Source organism: Charadrius vociferus, unplaced genomic scaffold (genome assembly GCF_000708025.1).
Source record: "Charadrius vociferus isolate BGI_N301 unplaced genomic scaffold, ASM70802v2 scaffold32, whole genome shotgun sequence".
Taxonomy (NCBI): domain Eukaryota; kingdom Metazoa; phylum Chordata; class Aves; order Charadriiformes; family Charadriidae; genus Charadrius; species Charadrius vociferus.
Window position 1 is genome coordinate 11548951 of NW_009647856.1, and position 20040 is coordinate 11568990.

Consider the following 20040-nt stretch of genomic DNA (forward strand, 5'->3'; position numbering starts at 1 on the left):
CTGTCACCTTGGTATCTGAGACTCGCAGGCAGCAGACCTATCATCTGTCACATGTCTGCTCTCTCATTCTTGCTGTGAGGCTAACACATGCACATTAGAGGGTTTTATTTTTTTTTTTTTGGAATTGCCTTTATATATAGTACGCAGATGTACACCTCACCCAGTATTTGATAGAGGAGGTCAAAGAAATGAGCCCGGCATTATTTACAAGAGGTGGTAAGATTTATGATGGTCATTCCACCTCTGGCCAGTTCTTGAAAAATGCTCTCTGCCTCGTACACTAACATGCTTTTTCATTGTAGGGCACAGGTCTATTTAGCTGTTGCTCTAAAGGCTTGTTTGACTGTGCAGTGGTGCACACAGGTTTCTTTGCTCACACAAATAGGGCCAACTGTGTATAGTGTGAATTTAGAGACTTCTTGGACATGGTAAATATAAGGCATGGGCCTTTGATCATGTCTGCTCTCTCCTTGCCCACTTATTTGTCTTTATAGTGGAGTTAGTATTTTTATTAAAGAAATCCTGGTCAGTTTTCTCCATGATACAAATTTTCACTTTCGGTGTTGTTCTTGCGAAAATTTGATTGGAAATGTACAGCCAGAGGTTAATGATGGGTTTTCTAAACGAAAGTCATAGGGCTGAAGCTATCTTGTCTCGTTTAAAGGGAAAAATTGAAGTGAAGGACATGAAGAATGGGCTTAACATGGGATACCTCCAGCCATCTTACTGTCATCCAGGAGGGTGAGGAAAAACTTTAAGAGCTTTGAGTTCTGCAGACATTACTCCAGGACGACAAAGCCTTGGGAGTGAGAATCCTCTTAAGATTTTACCGTCGGTGAAGCAGAATGACAAGGCTGGTAATTCCCCCTATCAGTGAGAGTTTGACGGTTTCATTCCTCAGGAGTGGTGAAATTGGGAGTGAGTTGTACTGGCTATTCCAAAACAACATCCCTAAAACTTCTGTAGGGCAGCATGCATAGGTGTGCACATATAGAGAGTGAAAGTGCTTTCCCTGTTGGGGAGAGAATATTTGACCAAGCTTTCTACAAAATGCATGCCAAGAAAAATATAATCCACTAGTAAAGGTTGGTTGCTATTAGCCCGACAGCACGGGTGACGGAGGGAGTCAGAAAAGCTTCCAAAAGAGCTTTTTTAATGCATAAAAGCAGCACTTTCAAGATCCATAATCTCTTGCTGGTTTAGGGTAAGAGATGAGCATTGACTGACATGGAAAGTAGGAAATCTTCCTATTCTTTGCCCAAAATCTTGTGTTTTTTCGGTATGTTAGTCTCATAGGAGTGGATTAATTTTTTTTTTTTCACTTTACAGTATAATAAAACCTTTGAGCCCAAGACTAAATTATTTCTATCCTGTTTTTTTCCAAATAAGGATAATTTTTTGAGAGGAGATCTTAGTTTGTGGCAGGGGGAGCAGAAAACTCAGTTTTAGAAGTGTTTATTTAAAAGTGCCTGCTGTGGGGGGAGGATGAAAATTTGGAGGAAGTGGGTTCGCGGCGGGGTGCATCAGGGAAACCGTGCAATTCCTGCAGATCCTAATGAATGAAGTTTATTCATCGCGCTAGAACAATATCACGCGACTCTGCAATTCACGTGGATAATCTTTTGCACGTGTACATTGTGCATCTCTGCATGTGAAATGCGTTAACGGTGAGGCTATCTCTTTATAGTTCTGTACAAAAGTAATAATGTGCGCTCACGGTGGGCTGGAAATTGTCCTTTGTGGGAAATGAGAGAGTTGTTTTCAGCAGCTTTTTTTTGTAGCTCAATTTCTGAATGCTTCCTAATAACCGCACCGAGCAGCGATGTAGTCTTAGATAGGTCGCACAGTGTTGTGCAATGTTTCGATACTGAACATGCAGATATGATATATTTTTGACCTTCTTTGAGAACAGAGGAATAATACCGAACTCGTCAGGAGGAAGGCAGAGTGACCTTTTAGAGGTGGGTACTCGAGTGCTAGAAAGCAAGCACACAAACAAATCAGTTTGTCAAAATATTAGAGCAGCCTTGTTCAGGGAAACACGGTTTGCAGTTATTTACTTGTACCGGAGCCAGCGTAGCCTGTAGTCCTATTGCCGTACCAACAGGAGAGATTTGAAACTTGTTTAAATTTTAACTTGGCATTTTGTGCATGGAGCTAATTTAGCTCTTCAGTGTAAGAGTGGGTGGAATATCCTTCTGAAGAGCGTAATTACCATAGGACCAAGTACTCGGCTGGAGAGAACTGCGAGCTGCGTTGCAACGGCAGTTAACTATTCACGTCGATACGTCGCTGCTTCAGGACAATGCACTGAAGGAATTCTGCGTTTTTCTGGCATGATGCAGTGTATCTGCTGCATCATCCCATCCCAAATGATGAAGGCTGTGCTGCGTGAAAGGCACGGTGGTGTACGTACTTGGGTAAAAGGCAGAAGGTTTTGGGTGCAGTGTAGTCTTTCTGCGTCATTTTAGTTTTTCAGTCTCGGCCAAATCTGTGTAGCCCAGATAAGGGCTTTTCTGTCCTGTTGTATTAGTGTCAGGGACCGACAGCGGGCGGACACGCTACCACAGTCACTCACACTCAGTGTGATGGTTCTTCCTCACTGTTATCTATGGCGCAGAGCTTTGAACAGTTCAGTCACCTTTTTTTTGCACCGTCTTTTGATGCTACGTTGAGAGAGGCATCTGTCCCTGCTGAATAATACCAGTGCTCATTCAGCTCCTTCAGAAATGTCACCTTCCCAGTGACAGGATGATCACCCTGTCGGTTGTTCTGTCTCACTGCAGTACCCCGCTGCTGGAGAAAATACCAATGACATCTCCACGTGTGCTCAGTATCCTGTTATCAGCTTCGGCTGGTGCTATTTGCCCCCCAGGAAGGGATCTTCACTCCTTTTGTAGCGCTAGTATTTGTAGTTGATGGATCTCAGTTTTTTTGAGAGTGGTGTATATCTATTTTCTTGCTTCTACTGAAGAGAGGGAAAATCACGTATATGCTGTGGGACATGTATCTTTAGCAGGATGTCTGGTGCTCTATCTACTGAGAAGACACTGACAATTACTACTTTCCTTTTTTGAGGTCTTCTGTCTAATGCTTTTGGGTGTTTTCCAAAAATGGTGTGATTTAGCAGCCAAAACATTGCTGAAACACCGTAAGGAAACTGGGGCAAGAGAAATTGAAGCCTACTCTCTGCCCACACACTACTGTTCGGCTACTGCAGAGCTGGAGTTAACAGAAACTGTTGATTGAGAACGCCTCTCTCTTTGTGTGTGATGCTCCTACATCCAGAGGCTGTGACATATCTCTCCTTACAAAGAGGAATGCCACAGGGCTGCGGGCTTTGAGCAGGGAGGTGGAGCGGTTCTGCAGTACCCAGCGAGGTCTGGTGGCCAGCAACGTGAGCGATCACGCTGAAAAGCTGCGCTTAAATTGTATTTGCTATGCCGTACTTCTCCGGGAGTGCTGCTGGAGCACTCGGAGATGTATTTCGCGGCTGTGCTGCTGCGAGCTACGCCACTCTGAGCTTTTGTAAGCGAATTAATGGCAAAAATTATTGGTCCTCTTAGGCACACGGGTGAGCAGAGGAAAGACGGTGGAGTTCAGCAGTCTTAGTGCTCAATTTACCCCACTACATCCTCGTGGAAAAGGTGTAGAGGGTTCAACTTCATACCAGTCTGTGCAGATCTAAGCCAGCTGTGTTGTGATCCCATTTCTTCCTCCTCCGCGGCCCAGGATGCTTTCCTTGGGCTGGCAGCGTTGCTCATTTTCCCGACAGTAATCTAATTTGAAGGAGTTGATTTGGCCAAGTAGTTTCTGCTGGCTGCGGTTTATGCTTGCTCAGGTCCTTGAACTGTGTCAGTGTTGGCACAGGAGCGAGCGAGAGGGAACGCACCGCGAAGAAGGAAAGCGAAGGGTTTATCCTGGCAGCTGCCGTGTTCATCAGCCTAAGCCGCTGCGCGGAGCGGCACCTCAGGGTACCCGCTCAGGCAAAAACAAAGTGGGTTTTGCTCTTGCCCTGTGTGGCTCAGCACAGGTCCGACAGCCCTTCCAAATAGTTACTAAAATGGCTTGTGATTTTAAGAGTGGGAGCTTAGGAGTGATGTTCTCGTGAGCTCTGAACCTCTCCGCAGTCGGGATGCTGTCTGACTCCGCAGTTTAATTTGTGTCCTGGAATAGGTACCTAAATCTCTTTTTGCTGAACCTTTCCGTTTAAAGGATGAATGAACTATTCATGACACAGTTAATACTTGTAAAGTAAAACAAGATTCTTGGATGAGAGGTGTTGGTGTTAATATGCCATAAATTCTGGTTGAAATGTCAGAGCAGTATTTGAAATTGCTGTTGCATTTGGGAAGATGAGGTCTGGTGAGGCCGCATCTGGAGTACTGCGTCCAGTTCTGGGCTCCCCAGTTCAAGAAGGACGGGGAACTACTGGAGAGAGTCCGGCGGAGGGCTATGAAGATGATCAAGGGACTGGAGCATCTCTCTGCTGAGGAAAGGCTGAGAGCCCTGGGGCTGTTCAGTCTGGAGAAGAAGAGACTGAGGCGGGATCTTATCAACGCTGATCAATATCTAAAGGGCAGGTGGCAAGAGGATGGGGCCAGACTCTCCAGTGGTGCCCAGTGACAGGACAAGGGGCAACGGGCACAAACGGGAACACGGGAAATTCCATCTCTAAACCTGAGGAGGGACTTCTCTCCTGTGAGGGCGGCAGAGCAGTGGCAGAGGCTGCCCAGAGAGGTGGGGGAGTCTCCCACTCTGGAGCCATCCCAAACCCGCCTGGACGCCATCCTGTGCCACTGCTGGAGGTGCCCCTGCTCTGGCGGGGGGTGGGACTGGGGGAGCTCCAGAGGGCTCTTCCAACCCCCACCAGTCTGGGATTCTCTGAAGTTCACCAGGTAATATTTTGAACCTAAAGTAGCATTATTTTTCAGAAAGTCTCCTTACAGAAATTTAATGGTTTTGTGGTTGTCCTGAAAATAACGTGCCTGACAGCCTTTCTGGTTCCTTTAAAATGGACTTAAATGTGTGGAACTGATGCCCCTGGACTCCTGACTCGTTTGTCTCATTAATGCTCGTCTCTCCTTTAGCTGAGAGGATGATGACCATGAAAGTGATTTGTCTGCAGCTTTTGAAAAATACAATTTCGGTCCATCTTGGGTGTATGGAAGAGGCAGAGAGAGCATTCTACTCTCCAGGATGCTGATATTTAAAAATGGAATTTAGGTAATTAGAGTAGGTCACTTGGCACTTTTTTTCCCCTGTTTCTTATTTGAAGTGAACTCAGAGCAAGCATGAAGAAATCCATCACAGTGAGCATTACACAACCTTTTATTTCTGCAAATAGGTACACCTAAGAGCATGAAAATTTCCATGAAAATTTATGGTCCAGGATGAGTGTCATCTTTCTGAATCTAGGAAGGGATGAGATTATTTTGCGGGAGGGTAGTTCTTTACATTTCGGTCTTGCCACAAAGGTGTGTAATGTCCCGCCTCCCCTCTCTCTTAAAATGTTTCATCGATTTGCTCTAATTTACTTAATGATTCAAGTCATCTCCCTACGTTTTGAAACAGAAAGTAATGTGGTACCCCTCTGAAGCTCTCAAGAAGTTGCTCTTGGAATTTGGGATGGTTGAAACTGCCTTGGTAAAGGTGAAAAAGTGCAGAGATTTCATAGCATTGGGATATATTTTGCAGCTAGAAGGGCGAAGAATGGCACACTCTCCTTTTAAAAACAAAGAATATGAAGTAGAAATGAACAAAATCGATCTGTTTTCTCTTTAAATGGATGATTTTGGCTGAAATGAAGTGTGTTTTAAACAAACTGAATTGCTTTGGGGAGAGGAACCTGGAAGAGGTGCAGAGCTGCACTGGCCGTCAACGCCGGATTGTCATCTTTCCCAGGAACGGTCCGTGTTAACTGAGCTGTGCTGCATTCGCGTGGTGACACAGCAGAACTTTGTGCGAATGCAACTGCCTTAACAGCTTTGCTTTCGAGAGACATTTTTATCCCGGAGCTCTTGATCCACTGTATTTCATAAACACTAACGTTTACTCTAAAGTTCAAAGAGATAAAGCCCCGCATAAAAAATGAATTGTTTGACCAGTGTACAGTCGCTGGTGCGCTTTATTGCAGAAGAGGTCACCGAGCTTATGGTTTGGGAAATTTTAAAAAAATTAGCTCATTTGATGAAATGTTTGCAGGTATTTGAGCAAGGAAAAAACTCATCCTCTTCTCTCCATGCTGTAGAGCATCAAGTTGCTCCGTACTTGAAGGGCTCTTCATTTCAGGTGGATCTTCCTTTTAATAGTTGAGCGGAGTTACGAAGTTATAGTTTTAAAGGGGTGTTTTGGGGTTTGTACCTAAATATTTAAGTAGCTGAATTCATGTGCATTGAAAGCATATACTTAAAGACTCTCTTCTGAAGGAGAAAAAAGGCTTTTGTAAAGAGCCCCATTGCTAAATAATTTCAAAAAGGTGTTTAGCATAGAGAAAAGAAGGTTGAGGGGGGATCTTATTAATACTTATAAATACTTAAAGGGAGGGTGCCAGGGGGATGGGAGCAGTCTTTTTTCAGTGATAGGACGAGGGGTAACGGGCACAAGCTTGAACATAGGAAGTTCCATCTTAACATGAGGAGGAACTTCTTTACCTTGAGGGTGGCAGAGCAGTGGCAGAGGCTGCCCAGAGAGGTGGGGGAGTCTCCCACTCTGGAGCCATCCCAAACCCGCCTGGACGCCGTCCTGTGCCACTGCTGGAGGTGACCCTGCACTGGTGGGGGGGGCATCACTTGGAAGCTTTTTTTTTTTTTTTTTTTTTTCCTTTTCTTTCCCCCCACAACTGCAACTTTGCTGAGAAGGGCGAAGAAGGTTGTGAGGTGGCTGTCACACCTGATGCGAAGGCTCTGTTTGAAATTGTGAAGAGGAATACAGGTAATTCTAAATAAGGCGTACAAAACTTCCAGCCTGTAAATTGCTTGTTAGCCTTCATCTTCTTGGAACTGTTAATTAATAGGATGATGCAGAAGCAATGGAATCTTGGCTGCAGACATGTGCAGTAGCTTTCATTTTAACCATTTCCCTGAATTCTTGGACAGTTTTCTTAGGTCTGATGTGCCTTTTTTTTTTTTTTTTTTTTCATATCATCATCCAAGCCAGGTTGGCAGCTTTAATTATCACTGTGGCTTCCAACTGACCTACATACAGGTAGCATTTGTAGACATGTTTTATAGGACTATAAAACCACGTCTCTTTTGATGTGCTGAGCTTATTCACACTCGGTCCCCGTGTGACTGGCTTTAAAGGCAGCGAGTCGTACCCTTACGAGCATCGTAAAAACGCTGTGAACGGGAAAAGGCCAAACGCTCATCATGTCCTCACTGCAAGACGTCTCATCTGACAGCAGCGCATGAGGGATTCACGCCGGCAAATTCCTGCTAATGTTACAGAGTAGCTGATATCCCAGGGAAATGTTTGGAAACTGCTTTGCTTAAAAGCCTTTCGGCTCCCGTGCTGTGTACTTGCGTTTACCGTGCGTGACATTTACAAAACCGTAAAGTAAAATCTTTCTTCTTCCTGAAGTTTACCACCTCTTGCTGTTTATTTCCTGATATGAAACATCAACTTTGTTTTGGGGTGCTTTTTTTTTTTCACTAATTATTTGTGACATAGGGAAACTGCAGAATTGCATTAGCAAAAGTCCTTTTTTAAAGTTTCTCTTTCCATTATCTTATTTTTGTTGTTGTTTGCTCGTAGACAGGCGTGTTTACAGGTGAGCCCTTAGCAATGAACTCCTAGGACTGAGGCCATGTGTGTCCAGAACCTCGACCCTGCTCAGATAGAAGCCATCAGGTCTATATCCATTTTGTTCAGAAGAGGCTGCGAGGGTATTAGTTTCTTCTTTTCTTTCTCATTCATTCTGCCAGCCGTGCTACTTGCCTCTCGTTGCTCTCCATTCACACACGTGCTTTCCTTTACACCTCTCCCCCATCTTAGTTCCTTCGTTCCCTTTCTTCACCACCCCCACGCTCATCCTTGCTCCAGGGCCGGAGCCAGAAGAGAAGGTTTATGGAGATGCGTATGGGAGGACCTGACACCGCAGGTGGGACAAGAGCAGGTCCTTGTCACTCGTGAAGGCAACTGCAAGTCTGCGCTCATACGCTTGGAAGCTGTTGCTGCTGCAGCTCTGGACGCATACGCACCGCTTTGAAATGGGTTGTGTATCACTAGTAGTATACATAAAACATTTTAGGAACATCTACTTCACAGCATGCTTCTCATCATCAAAGTGACTTAGTCATCTGATCTCACCGGGGTGATGCCATTCCGTGTTTTACACATGGGGGAGCTGATGCTTGAATGAGTGAAACAAACTGAAAGGTTGGGGAGTATTTCTATTATTTCTAGTGTGCCTGGTTTGATGCTGTAGAAAGGAGGGAGTATATTGTGTGAGGTTTTTATTATTTTTAGTGAGATTTTTCTGGGATTTCTTTGTTTGTTTATCTTGACATGGATGCTCTGCGCCACTGAGAATGAGGACATGAATATGCAAAGCACCCAACAAAAATTGGAGATGACTGTCTTGCTGATGATTTGCAGGCTTCTATATTTTGTTTATTTTTTACTTTTGTTATGGTTGCACTGACCAGCTGCCTATTGAAGTGGTTTTATTTTGGAAGTCTGCAAATAGCTGTCAGTGATTGAGTAATACGTCATCAGGTTTATATATGTGTAAGCATTTCAATGGGCAGTGCGAACTCTGGTTATAGATAATGAAGACTTGAATCTGAAGCGGTTGGACTGTGATGCTTGAGGGTATGTACGTGACTGGCAGGACGTGGTGGGAAAACATTTAAGCATAGAATCAGCCTTAATATTTTTTTTTTCTTAATTACTTAGTTTGCGTTTATTCTTTGGCCGAAGCGATTTCTGCTGGACAAGGCTTTCACCAAGTTTTAGCCGAAGTACTCAGCTGCGAGAGGACATAGGCTCTGCTTCTATATATATTATGCAAATGCGTATGTACGACCCGCCAGCAAGTGGCTGATGATTCACCGGTGATCTCTGGGCTGAGAGAGGCTGAAGAGGTGGGAGCCGGCGTGCTTTGCAGGAAAAGACAAACTCCCAACTTTGATTGAGAACAAACAACCTCCCTCCGCCCCCAAATCCTTCTGTTAGCTCTGCCGTGTTCTGGTAATGGCATTGTAAGTCAGCATTTTTTGTCATCTCAACATGAATTAAAAAAAAAAAATAATAAAAAAATAGATTCCCGATTGACTTGTCAGAAATAAACTTGGAAGAAGCAGCTTTCTCTGTATTCTGGTGGCTGAAATGGAAAATCTGAATTGCACTTCATACCTCTCTTCTCTCTTGCTTCTTTGTAGGAAGTGCCCGTGTCGTGTGCTTCAAAAGACATAGACTTTGAATGGACTGATTTTTATTTCTCTATTATAAATGTTCTGATTTTATTTCTTTTTAAATGAACAAAAAAGACTATTTAAAAAATCTGAACTAAAATCAACATTTAATTTTTTTTCATGTAGTTAACAATGTAGTTTGGGTTTTTTTTTGTTGGTTTTACATGTTTTTAGACTTTTTGGAGAAGGTTTCCAGATCATCTTTCTTCCGAGGAAAGGCTGAGGCTCTTGGGGCTTTTTAGTCTGGAGAACAGAAGACTGAGGGGGGATCTTATCAATGCTTATACATCCTTCAGGGGAGGATGCCCGGGGGATGCGAACAGTCTTTTTTCAGTGGTGCCCAGTGACAGGACAAGAGGGAATGGGCACAAACTTGACCATAGGAAATTCCATCTAAACCTGAGGAGGAACTTCTCTGCTGTGAGGGTGGCAGAGCAGTGGCAGAGGCTGCCCAGAGAGGGGGGGGAGTCTCCCACTCTGGAGCCATCCCAAACCCGCCTGGACGCCGTCCTGTGCCACTGCTGGAGGTGCCCCTGCTCTGGCAGGGGGTGGCACTGGGGGAGCTCCAGAGGGACCTTCCAACCCCCACCAGTCTGGGATTCTGTGATCAGTCACTGGTTTTAGCTGTCGATACGTGAAGGTATGACAGGCCTGCTGATTGGACCTTTTTGTCATTTGCAACACCAAAACCCAAGTTTTAAATGTGAAGTATGCACTCCTCTGCCTTATCAAGTGGGATAATGATTTGCATGATCACTTAGTGGGTATTTCTCTAACTGCTTAGCACGTACATCGACGTCTTTTGAATGGCCAAGAGCCAGCAGTATGTAATGGAACTTCATGTAGGGATTTACATAAATTCTAAATAACTGTACAGCGTTTCTGCAAACCCCGTTTCCCTGGCAGGCTGCGCTCTGTGCAACTCCCAACCCATATGCCTTCACCAAACAAAGCCACCAAAATAGGATTTAGAGAGATCAGGAGAAAATGAGCTTGATGAGAACAGAAGAGCCCAAATCCTGACCTTGTGGAAGCAGGAAAAGAGAATTGATTTTGTCAGTACTGCTTTGTTTCAAGATACACAATTATTGTAATTCTCAGTTTGCCCTGTGCTGGCCACTTCGGTCGGTACACTAGAACAAATGTGGGATGGGAGAAGTAAGCCTGAGGATTCCCTGATGTCAGTGGCCTTACAGGTTTGGTAGGCCAAGGACGCCAGTGGGTTTTCCAATTTAAAAGAATAAAATTTCGATCTTGAAATATGCATTCCCTCAATTTAAAGATTTAATTTTGAGATTTTCTTCAAAAGCTGACCACTAGGAACCATTAAAAAAGAAAGCTGAGAATCTTCTGTAACCTGAAAAAGTGGTAAAAATAATGTTGATGGCACTTTATTTTTGCGGCCGTTCTGTCTTTTGCTCGTAGTAAACACCTTGTGTTTTTAAGGAGGAAAGACTTGAAAACGGTTTGTTTTTACTAGATCTGCATTTCTTACTTGTAGCCTTTCCCTTCCCTCCTTTTTCTGTGTTCATTGTCTTGATGTACAACCTTCGGAGAGGTGATGGTTCTCACATGGGTTTCGTATGCAGATTTGGAAGGCCACTGTTTAGAAGTGGGCCTGGTAGAGTTAGATAACGGTTGGACTTAATGATCTCAAGGGCCTTTTCCAGCCATAACAATTCTGTCTATGGTTTGTTCTGTTGCAGTTATCCAGCTTGAGCTTCCAGGCTTGACAACATTGTTCTTCGCTTCCACATTACAAAACTAGCTTGCCATATTTATGGTTGATGAGTCAATGATCAAAGTTGGTAAGACTGGATGTTGAAGCTTCTGGTTTCGTGCAACAATTACCAGTGGTGACAGCCCGCCGTAGGGCTGGTGGTCACTGGTGGACTGAAGACCAGCCCTTCATTGTTCTCTTCCCTGTTCTTTGAATATGGATCTTCAACACAGCCCTACATGTAATTTCAAATGTTACAGTGTTGAAGATCCACCCGAAGAACAGGAAAGACCCGTATCTCTCAAAATACAGAACATATATACAAAAATAACAGCTTTATTTATTCTAGAATCAACATGTTAGTTGTTGCTTGTAAGCAAAAGTCTGGAAAAGACAGTAACTGTGTCCATGCTAGGGACCATGGAAACCCATCTTCAGCTGAGAAAAGGGGGAGATGAGGGAATTAGTTAATTAAATGTGGCCTGTATACAGACTTTTTCTTCTTGGTATGTAATTAAATGCCTTGTAAAGCTCTTTGGGGTCCTCGTTTACTGGAAAAAGCCTAAGAAATGTGTGACTGTTGGTGTACTCTCAGTGAAGCTGTGAGCTGGAAACTGATTAAAATAATAATAAAATGCGTTGCATTGTTAATTCATTCTTTCCAATAATAAAAGCTGGACTCCCTCTGCTTTGCATTTGTAGCGTAAGCTTGAAAAAACATCAAAGAGTAGCACTAGGAGAAGAGAATGAAAAATACATGTGTGTTTAGCTTAGATGCTGTGGGTTTGAGTGATGTGGTTCTGGTGTTTTTATTTACTGGAGCATTGCCTTTTATTTTTAAGATTACAGTGCGACGTCATGTCACTGATCAATTTTTACCATGGTTTCTGTGGGTGAAAAGTTGTTTCCCAAAGCTTTTTTGGTGGAAAACTTGGTGGTGGTGTCTGTTATTTCCAGCATAGCAGTGGCTGAAAGGCCCTGTAAAGTGCTATAAAAATAACTCTAAAACTGTGCTCAACTCAGTACTTGTTTTTCTGTAGTTTTTATTGAGCCATCCTGTGAATTTCTGTGATGGATGAGGTTTTCCAAAAGAGCCAAAGGCATTTAGGATCTAACTCCCTTGGCAATCCAGTGGGATTTGGGCAACTAATTACTTCAGATTCTTTTGAAAATCCCAGATCTAATTTTGCGTTGTAATAACATGATTTTATTGGGGGGGTTGGGGAGGATAAACCTCCCAGAAAAATAACACTTGGTGTAACTTTTTTATTTTTCTTTTTGAATAGGCAGGGGAGCTGTTTGCCTTGCCTTTGCTGATGGCCGAGGCTCTTGTGTTGAACCACCTTGGCAAAGGCTCAGAGCAGGAGGGCGGGCGGAAGGGTGGAGGACGAAGGGCTGGTTGCTGTCTTTTCCAAGGACTCACCTATGGCCACGTGCAACACCTGAGACGAAAGTGCGAACAGGACTCTTGTCTGCCGCTCGGTAGATTCATTCCGACTGCAGAAAGGTTAATCGTGTTATTAATTTTCTCTCCTAGGCTTAAGCGGTTGGAAGTTGCTGCATATGACAGGGACAATAGTCCAAATCAGTTACACCTCCCAGCGGGTCAGTAAATAGATAAATCGGAGCGGTCCCTTAAGCGTAATATCAAAAATCTTTCCCTCTTCACTTGCAAAGGACAATGAAATAAACCAGTAGATTTACACGTGATTAGCTAGGACTCAATAAAAGGATGATCTCACTTTATTGCAATGATTTGGTGCTCTATTCCCGTGCTGTTGAGTCGGCGTGTCGCACGCCTGGTGCCCTGTTGGAAAAGCTGCATTTCCCAGCCACGTTACCTGCCAGAGTGATGGACGGTTGTGCCTTTGAATTCTTCTCTCACGCTAACCTCTCTTGATAATTTGCCTTAATTCACAATGGTGTCTTTCCTTTAGAGGCCGTCTTGGTTTTAATGCGGAAAAATTAAGACGTTACCAAAGATCTGTGGACGTGATGACTGCGGTGGAGAATGTTCTGAGAACTTTTGTAGTCTTTCCTTAACAGTGCTGCTAATATCTCCCTGTTAGCATGTACAGATCCCTGCATTGGACTGGAGATGAAGCTGGTGATGTCCTTTGGTTTGTCTGCAGTGGGGTATCAGCACACAGTTCTCCTCTTGCCGTTCCATCCATGGAAAGCAGCAGCCTATGTGTCTGTATTGGTATGTTCTTCAAACTGTGTTGCTCGTAGCTCTTCAGTATAGTGCTAGACAGGCAGTTGTGAGTGGCTTTTTTTTTTGTTTTCTTTTCAAGATAGCTGTATTTTCACTCTAAAAGCTTCAGCTTCCTTCTGCTTTGCAAGGTGAGTGCGGTGGGGTAACCTGTTGTGAAAGACACTTTTGTTTCCAGTGGGACAGGTGGAATTTTTAGGTGCTGTGTTTTTGAGGCATTCTTTTCAACACCACATTGATTTTTCGGTGTCCCGCGTGCCTTGCAGTTCCTCAGCGCTTAACGTCCAGTGCCTGGGCAATTAGAATATAGATTCTTAAGTATGTTTCAGATAAGCTGCACTTTTGCCTTCAGGCTCGGAGGAATACTGAGCAGAATAAGGATTCCAGGGGATGGGACACTTATTTTCACAATTTAACTGTTGATACAATTTTCAGTGCGTGGTTAGGTTTTGAATAGATATTAGGAAGAAATTTTTCACTCTGAGGGTGGTGAGGTGCTGGAACAGGTTGCTCAGAGAAGCTGTGGCTGCCCCATCCCTGGAGGTGTTCAAGGCCAGGTTGGACGGGGCTTGGAGCAACCTGGGCTGGTGGGAGGTGTCCCTGCCCATGGCAGGGCGTTGGAACTAGATGATCTTTAAGGTCCCTTCCAACCCAAACCATTCTGTGACTCTATGACAGGAAAATGATACGTTGCATTTGAGCATCCTTCTGATGCAGTTTTGTAGTGGGAAGTAGTACTGAAGGAGAGAGAATTCCGTCACTAACTTCATGTGTGGTGTGGTTCAAGACAGCACTGTCACGTCTAACAGCTAGTTAGTGCTTTGCTCAAAGTAGAACTGTGATTCTCTTTATGCTTATACTGATTACCAATTTGTGATTTTCAAATCTTAGTATCTCAGAGTTATTTGGGAGGATGAATAAAGCCTCTGCATCTCTGGGCAATGGGTATTTTAATGCATCTGAGCGTATGTAGACTAGAAGATGCAACTTGTAGAAATTTGTATGGCAACGGAGAATTCTGTCTTCCCTTAATGGGTACCTGTGTGATTCCTTTACATTCTCTGAGGCCGCAGGTTGTATACAGCAGCTTAGAATTCAGTCTTTACATTCCCAAATCCTACTTTCCTTTTGTAGCAATGATTCTTTCAGCATAATGTTCTTTGGTTTAATGTTCTTCGGAGACTGAGTTTGAGAAATGTTCTTTGTTACTTACGCTTTATACCTACTGTTATGCCAGTACTCCCTTTACTTTATATATGCTGCGTTTTCTGAAAACTAGCTAAATGTTAATCTGAATTTTTGCATCGACAGCCTTAAATGTATCCGGTGGTCAAACACCAGCAGAAGCAAAATGCTATCCTGGTTCTTACAGCCCACCTAAACATGTATTGACATTCTCTGCAAAGTCATTTGAACGCAAATCCAAACATCAAATACCCGAGTCAAGGGATTCTGCAGGTGCAGATGAAAATGAGATTATGAGACTTATCTCCAAGGTCACAAAAACGCATTCTGCCTTTTGCGAAGTCTTTATTGTGATGTCGAGTGGATCGTTCTTGGTGTGCTGTAACTGGTGCTACTCGTTCCCACCAGTTCAGCCTCCTGTGATGAGCGAGAAGCGCTGCCATGTATTTTCTGTTAGCGCTTTAAGGCCAAGGGTTCAGGTTGAAGGTTTTGTTAAGCATTCTTCTCTTTTGCATTTAGTTTTGCTGTGAGCTATATAATTAACAATTTCCTTAAAGATCGAGTTAAAGGTTCGCATATTAATTGCTGGTATAGAAACACAGTCTCCTGCACAAGTTGTAGTAGTTCCTCATGGTCTGTGTAAGATTATTACGTGATCTATTAGGGACATGTTCTTTTCGATGCATAATATTGGGCTGTATTAATGACCCTGAGATTTTTTGGCTTCGTTCTGAAAGGTTGCGTGGAAGGAATGTGAATCCCTTTAACATCTTTCAGATGCGGTCCCCTCAGAAATGTAACTTGGTCTCTGCTAAAGGGGCAGGTTCTGGAAAACCAGTAGCGCAGTGAGCAAATATGTTCAGGGTAAAGCAATACCCTGAAAATTAAATTAATTTAGGTATTTCTTTTTTCTGGCTGGGGAACTGAGATTATTATGTGGCTTTTGTAGCCTAAACTGAAGACAAAACAGTACCTTTAATGAGGAAAAAACAGACGAGCTCAGTTTTAAAAGAGTCTAAAAGTAAAGATCCTTCAGATGGCCCTTATGACAGCAGCTGCTTTGCAGGACAGATGTTCCAGAGCCAGCCTGAGGTGAGCATGTTTGGATATTGGTCAGTCGATTTGCTCAGTACAGTCCTGATTTATCAATACCCAAATAATTCCTGTGTCTGCCCACCGGTCTGCTGCACGGACGTGGTGTAGAGCTCGGGATAGACTGCTGGAGTTACAGGCAACCATGTGCGTGTTTGGCAAGGGAAGAACAAGGGAGTGGGTGGTATTTGAGTGGGGTTTTTTGTGCTTTTACTCTTAGAACAACGTCTCTGGTGCTGAATGGTTTAATCGGATATATATGGCACTATTTGCATCTCTTCCAGCTCGATGCAGAGGTAATTCAATAGTGGTACGATTATAATCCCGATTCTGTGAAACCTTCCCTAGTGGAACGGGAGTGGAGATGGAAATTTTTTCAAAAAAAAAAAAAAGTAAAATTTTTGCGGTCTTGTGGACAAAAGATCTTTTGAAGAGCTCCTCTACTTTTCCGCTTTCCAGTTCCTTTCCTGTGTTGACCGGGGCTTTTCCACACCCTCAGCTTTCCTGTCGTCACGCATCCGTGCCTTCTGCCTGCTGAAAATGGCTTTATCTTTTCTCTGCGCTTCCGGCTAACGCGTTGGAAAGGTAAAACTTTTTGAAGGTGCGTAAATGTATTTAAAATACCTTCATGAGCACAGAATGGAAACTTTTGGAGCTCAGCTCCTTTGTGTGCCATTAGCTGCTTGAAAAGGCTCTAAGTGGCATTGAAGGAGCTGCAGTAGCCCCGTGAAAATGCTTCTGTTGCGCTGACAATGGTCGCGGGGATTGTTGCTCCTTTTGGGTTGGAGTGCCAAATTTGGGGGGGGGTTCGGGGTGTTGTGTCTGCGTGGCACTAGGGAAGGGGGAAAAAAGCAACGGCTGGTCCATCCCAGGGGAAAGATTGATCGTTTTGGGGTGAATGTGAATTTTTTTAGATGTACTGGGCTGTAATTGAGTTTGTAGTTGTCTTTTTTTTTGCCTTACTAAAGAGTCTGATGGCGTGTTAAAATAATATCAGTCCCAGCACCTCAGCGAGATCCTGATGATGCTGGCATTTATGCACCTGCTTAATTTGGTTTTGCAAGTAAGGCCGGCGAGACTGCCTGGGAGACTTCACTTAAATTATGTGCTGGCTTAGCAGAATAGAGCTGACTTGGTGCACTTAATGAATCTGAAATGATTTCCACGAAGTATTTGCTGAACCTCAGCTTATTTTTGCAATCTTGAAAATGGCTCATTAATTGATGGGAGACTGACCATCCCTTTGGACAAAAGAAGTTAGGTCCAAATTACAGTTTCTCTTTAAACAGAGCTGACTTTCTCATTTTGATCATCAGTAGAGCAGCCCTCAGACAGTTACGTTTGTTTTAAAGGAACCTTTGGGTTTAAGACTCTACTTTATTTTTATTTTTTTTTCCCCTCATCTGCCACATTCTGTCTCGGAATTTTCATAGATTCATGAATGGTTGAGGTTGGTAGGGACCTCTGGAGGTCTTCTGGTTCAACCTCCCTGCTCAAGGAGGACCACCCCAAGCGGGTTGCCTAGGGTTGTGTCCAGACAGATTTGGAATATCTCCAAGGTTGGAGATGCACAGTCTCCCTGGACAACCTGTGCTAGTGCTCAGTCCTCATGGTTAAAAAAGTGGTTCTTGGTATTCAGAGGGAACCTCACGTGTTTCGGTTTGGGCCCATTGCCTCCGGTCCAGTCACTGGCCACCACCGAACAGAGCCTGGCTCCGTCCTTTTTGCCTCCTCCCTTCAGGTATTTATACACATTGTTGAGATCCCCCTTGAGCCTTTTCTTCTCAAGGCTGAGCAGTCCCAGCTCTCTCAGCCTCTCCTCATATGTGAGGTGCTCCAGTCCCTTCACCAATTTCCTGGCCCTTTGCTGGACTTCCTCCAGTATAGCCATGTCTCTCTTGTACTGAGGAGCCCAGCACTGCACACATCGCTCCAGCTGTGGCCTCCTCACCCACCCACAGTTTCCTCTCTACACCTAAGCTTCTGCTTGCTTCTCCCTCAGCTTCTGAACCTGCCCATCCTTGGATTATGATCATCTTTAGACATCTTTAGAACAAGAGGAAATGGCTTCAAGTTGCGCTAAGGGAAGTTTAGATTGGATATTTGGAAGAATTTCTTTACTGAAAGGGTCATCAGGCACTGGAACGCGTTACCCAGGGCAGTGGTGGAGTCCCCATCCCTGGAGGTATTTAAGGGTCGTGTAGATATAGTGCTCAGGGACATGGTTTAGTGGTGGGCTGGTCAGTGTTGGGTTAATGATTGGACTGGATGGTCTTACAGGTCTTTTCCAATCTAGGAGATTCTGTGATTCTGTGATCTTTGTTAGGTTCATCTGTTCAGGCTTTTAGTGATTTTAGGATCTGTTATATGCTGTAGATTGTATATTACAGTAGGGTAGGGTCATTCTTTAAATATTCGTGTGTTGTGCAGTGAAAAGCAACTCCTTGTTGTTGCTTTCTTGAATGGAATGAGCAAATCTTGTATTTAAATCTTAAAGGTAAAGGCTATAAATTGCCCGTTTTCCCAAGGCATAAATCGGTGGGTTTGGATTCCTCTCCTCCTCCGAGGGACTGGCTGTAGCAGATAGAGTATCGGGTTGGAGAACGACGTGACCAAATTGTGCATTTGGTTTTCAGTACGACCTTGGACAAGTTGCTCACGTGAAGGAAGGTGGATAGTTTGCCTTATAATAAGGTGTGCTAAACCGAAGGCTGTGAAAGGCAACGTAAAGGCTATTGCGGTTTAATGTTTAAATTTGCCGGTACATTATTTATATAGGGCCGTTGTTTTCTTTGGGGGATTTGTTCCTGTAATATCCTTTTTAGATCTTTGTTCTCATACGGTCTGGTTGATGAAACAAATGCCCGTGTTATTTTTGAGTGTCAGATGGATGCAGAGGCTGTTCAGTAGCCATTTCGTTGTTTAGCTCACTTGTTTTCTTCATTCCCCAAACTCCTCTCTTCCCCGAATTTACTGTCTGGTCCTTCCTTACTGCTACATTATTGTCTGGAACACTTCCTATTGATTTTCTGTGTTGGTGATGATTTCCTTTTCTGAACACAGTTGTGAAGAATTGAAAGTAATTTGGTCAGAGAAGGTTTTGTGCTTCCGAAGATATAGAGGACCATTTAAAATCTTTTCTGTAACCTGATTTTAAAAGGTTTGATATTCTTGTTTGTTGAGTTGTCAATTTATTAAGGTCACTTTGTGCATTCCTGTCTCTTTGGTAGGCTTTGTTTTCAGCACAGCATGAAAAGCTGGCTTGTTTTTTGTTTAGAAAAAAGATCTTATGAATTGAATCCCAAAATGGAATGTTAAATTTTTCTACAAACCACTTACTCAAAGCAGAACAGCAAAAGATTCAATTTAGTCATTGTCTGATCAGTAAAATCGTTCTTGTGCAGACTTTAAGGAAAAAGGAGCATTTTGAGGTGGAGAGAGATTTATTTGCGAATATTGACCTGCAAGTTCTGTGTTACAGAGCTAAGTGATTAATCCGTGTGCCATAATCTATCAGAATTCCAATGGGTTCTTGTTAAACATTTCATTCCTAGGACAGAACTAATAGTTTAGAAATTATCTGTTATTATCTGGTGTTTTAGACTGATAGAGCAGCCGTTGGGAACAGGCTTCAAGGATGCTGCTGGATTTTTTTGCGCGTCTGAGATTTGCATGTACGGGGGGATATCAGTGTTGGCAGCGAGGGCTTGATCTACAATGTGTTGAGTACTTTGGCCCTAATCCAGAAAAGCAATTAGATGTATGGCGTGATTGGGACCGTTCGCATGTTTTAAGTTGCGTGTGTGCTTAAGTGCTTTGCTGGCTTACAGCCAGACTGCCCAGCACCTCGCAGGATGGAGACGATAGTTTTGTAATAAGCTAAGGTAGGACCTTTTTCAGAAGGTGACTGAAGCTGATTTCCATATCTTTACTGGGAAACAGCCCAGACTGACTCTCCAAGGTTCGGAGTAGCTCAAGGGAGTTTTGGGGTGTTTATTGAGTATCTCTGTCACTTCTGGATGGTGAGGGTAATGAATAAAGTTGTCACTTATATTCTGCTGTTTGTCAACTTGCAAATGGGGTGATCTGCAGATAACAGTTCATTATCTGTTTAACAAAATCTGTCATGTTGGGGATTAAAAAATGTCATTCCTCTAAAAGTGCGGGGTTGGGTAGACTAATAGAGCCAGGCACCTGTGTCAGTGCTGTATTGTTTCCATATGTGAATGGATAACAACATTTTCTCCGATGCTTTCAGCCCTACCGATATTAGTATGCAGTGAAAATGGGGAATTGATTTTTAAGACACGGGCGTCTCATTGCTCCAAGAATTTGAGCATTCTGTGTTCCTGCATTATCCTCATCCAAAGCTCCGCTGTCTGCACAGACATGTCGGGAAGTGCCCGCTGGAATCA

General features: G+C 43.6%; 1 protein-coding gene across 1 annotated transcript in view; it reads left to right on the forward strand.

Annotated features, from left to right (window-relative positions):
• EXOC4 (exocyst complex component 4) overlaps nucleotides 1-20040 on the forward strand; it is a 442826-nt gene that overhangs the window by 75095 nt on the left and 347691 nt on the right. The window lies entirely within an intron of this gene.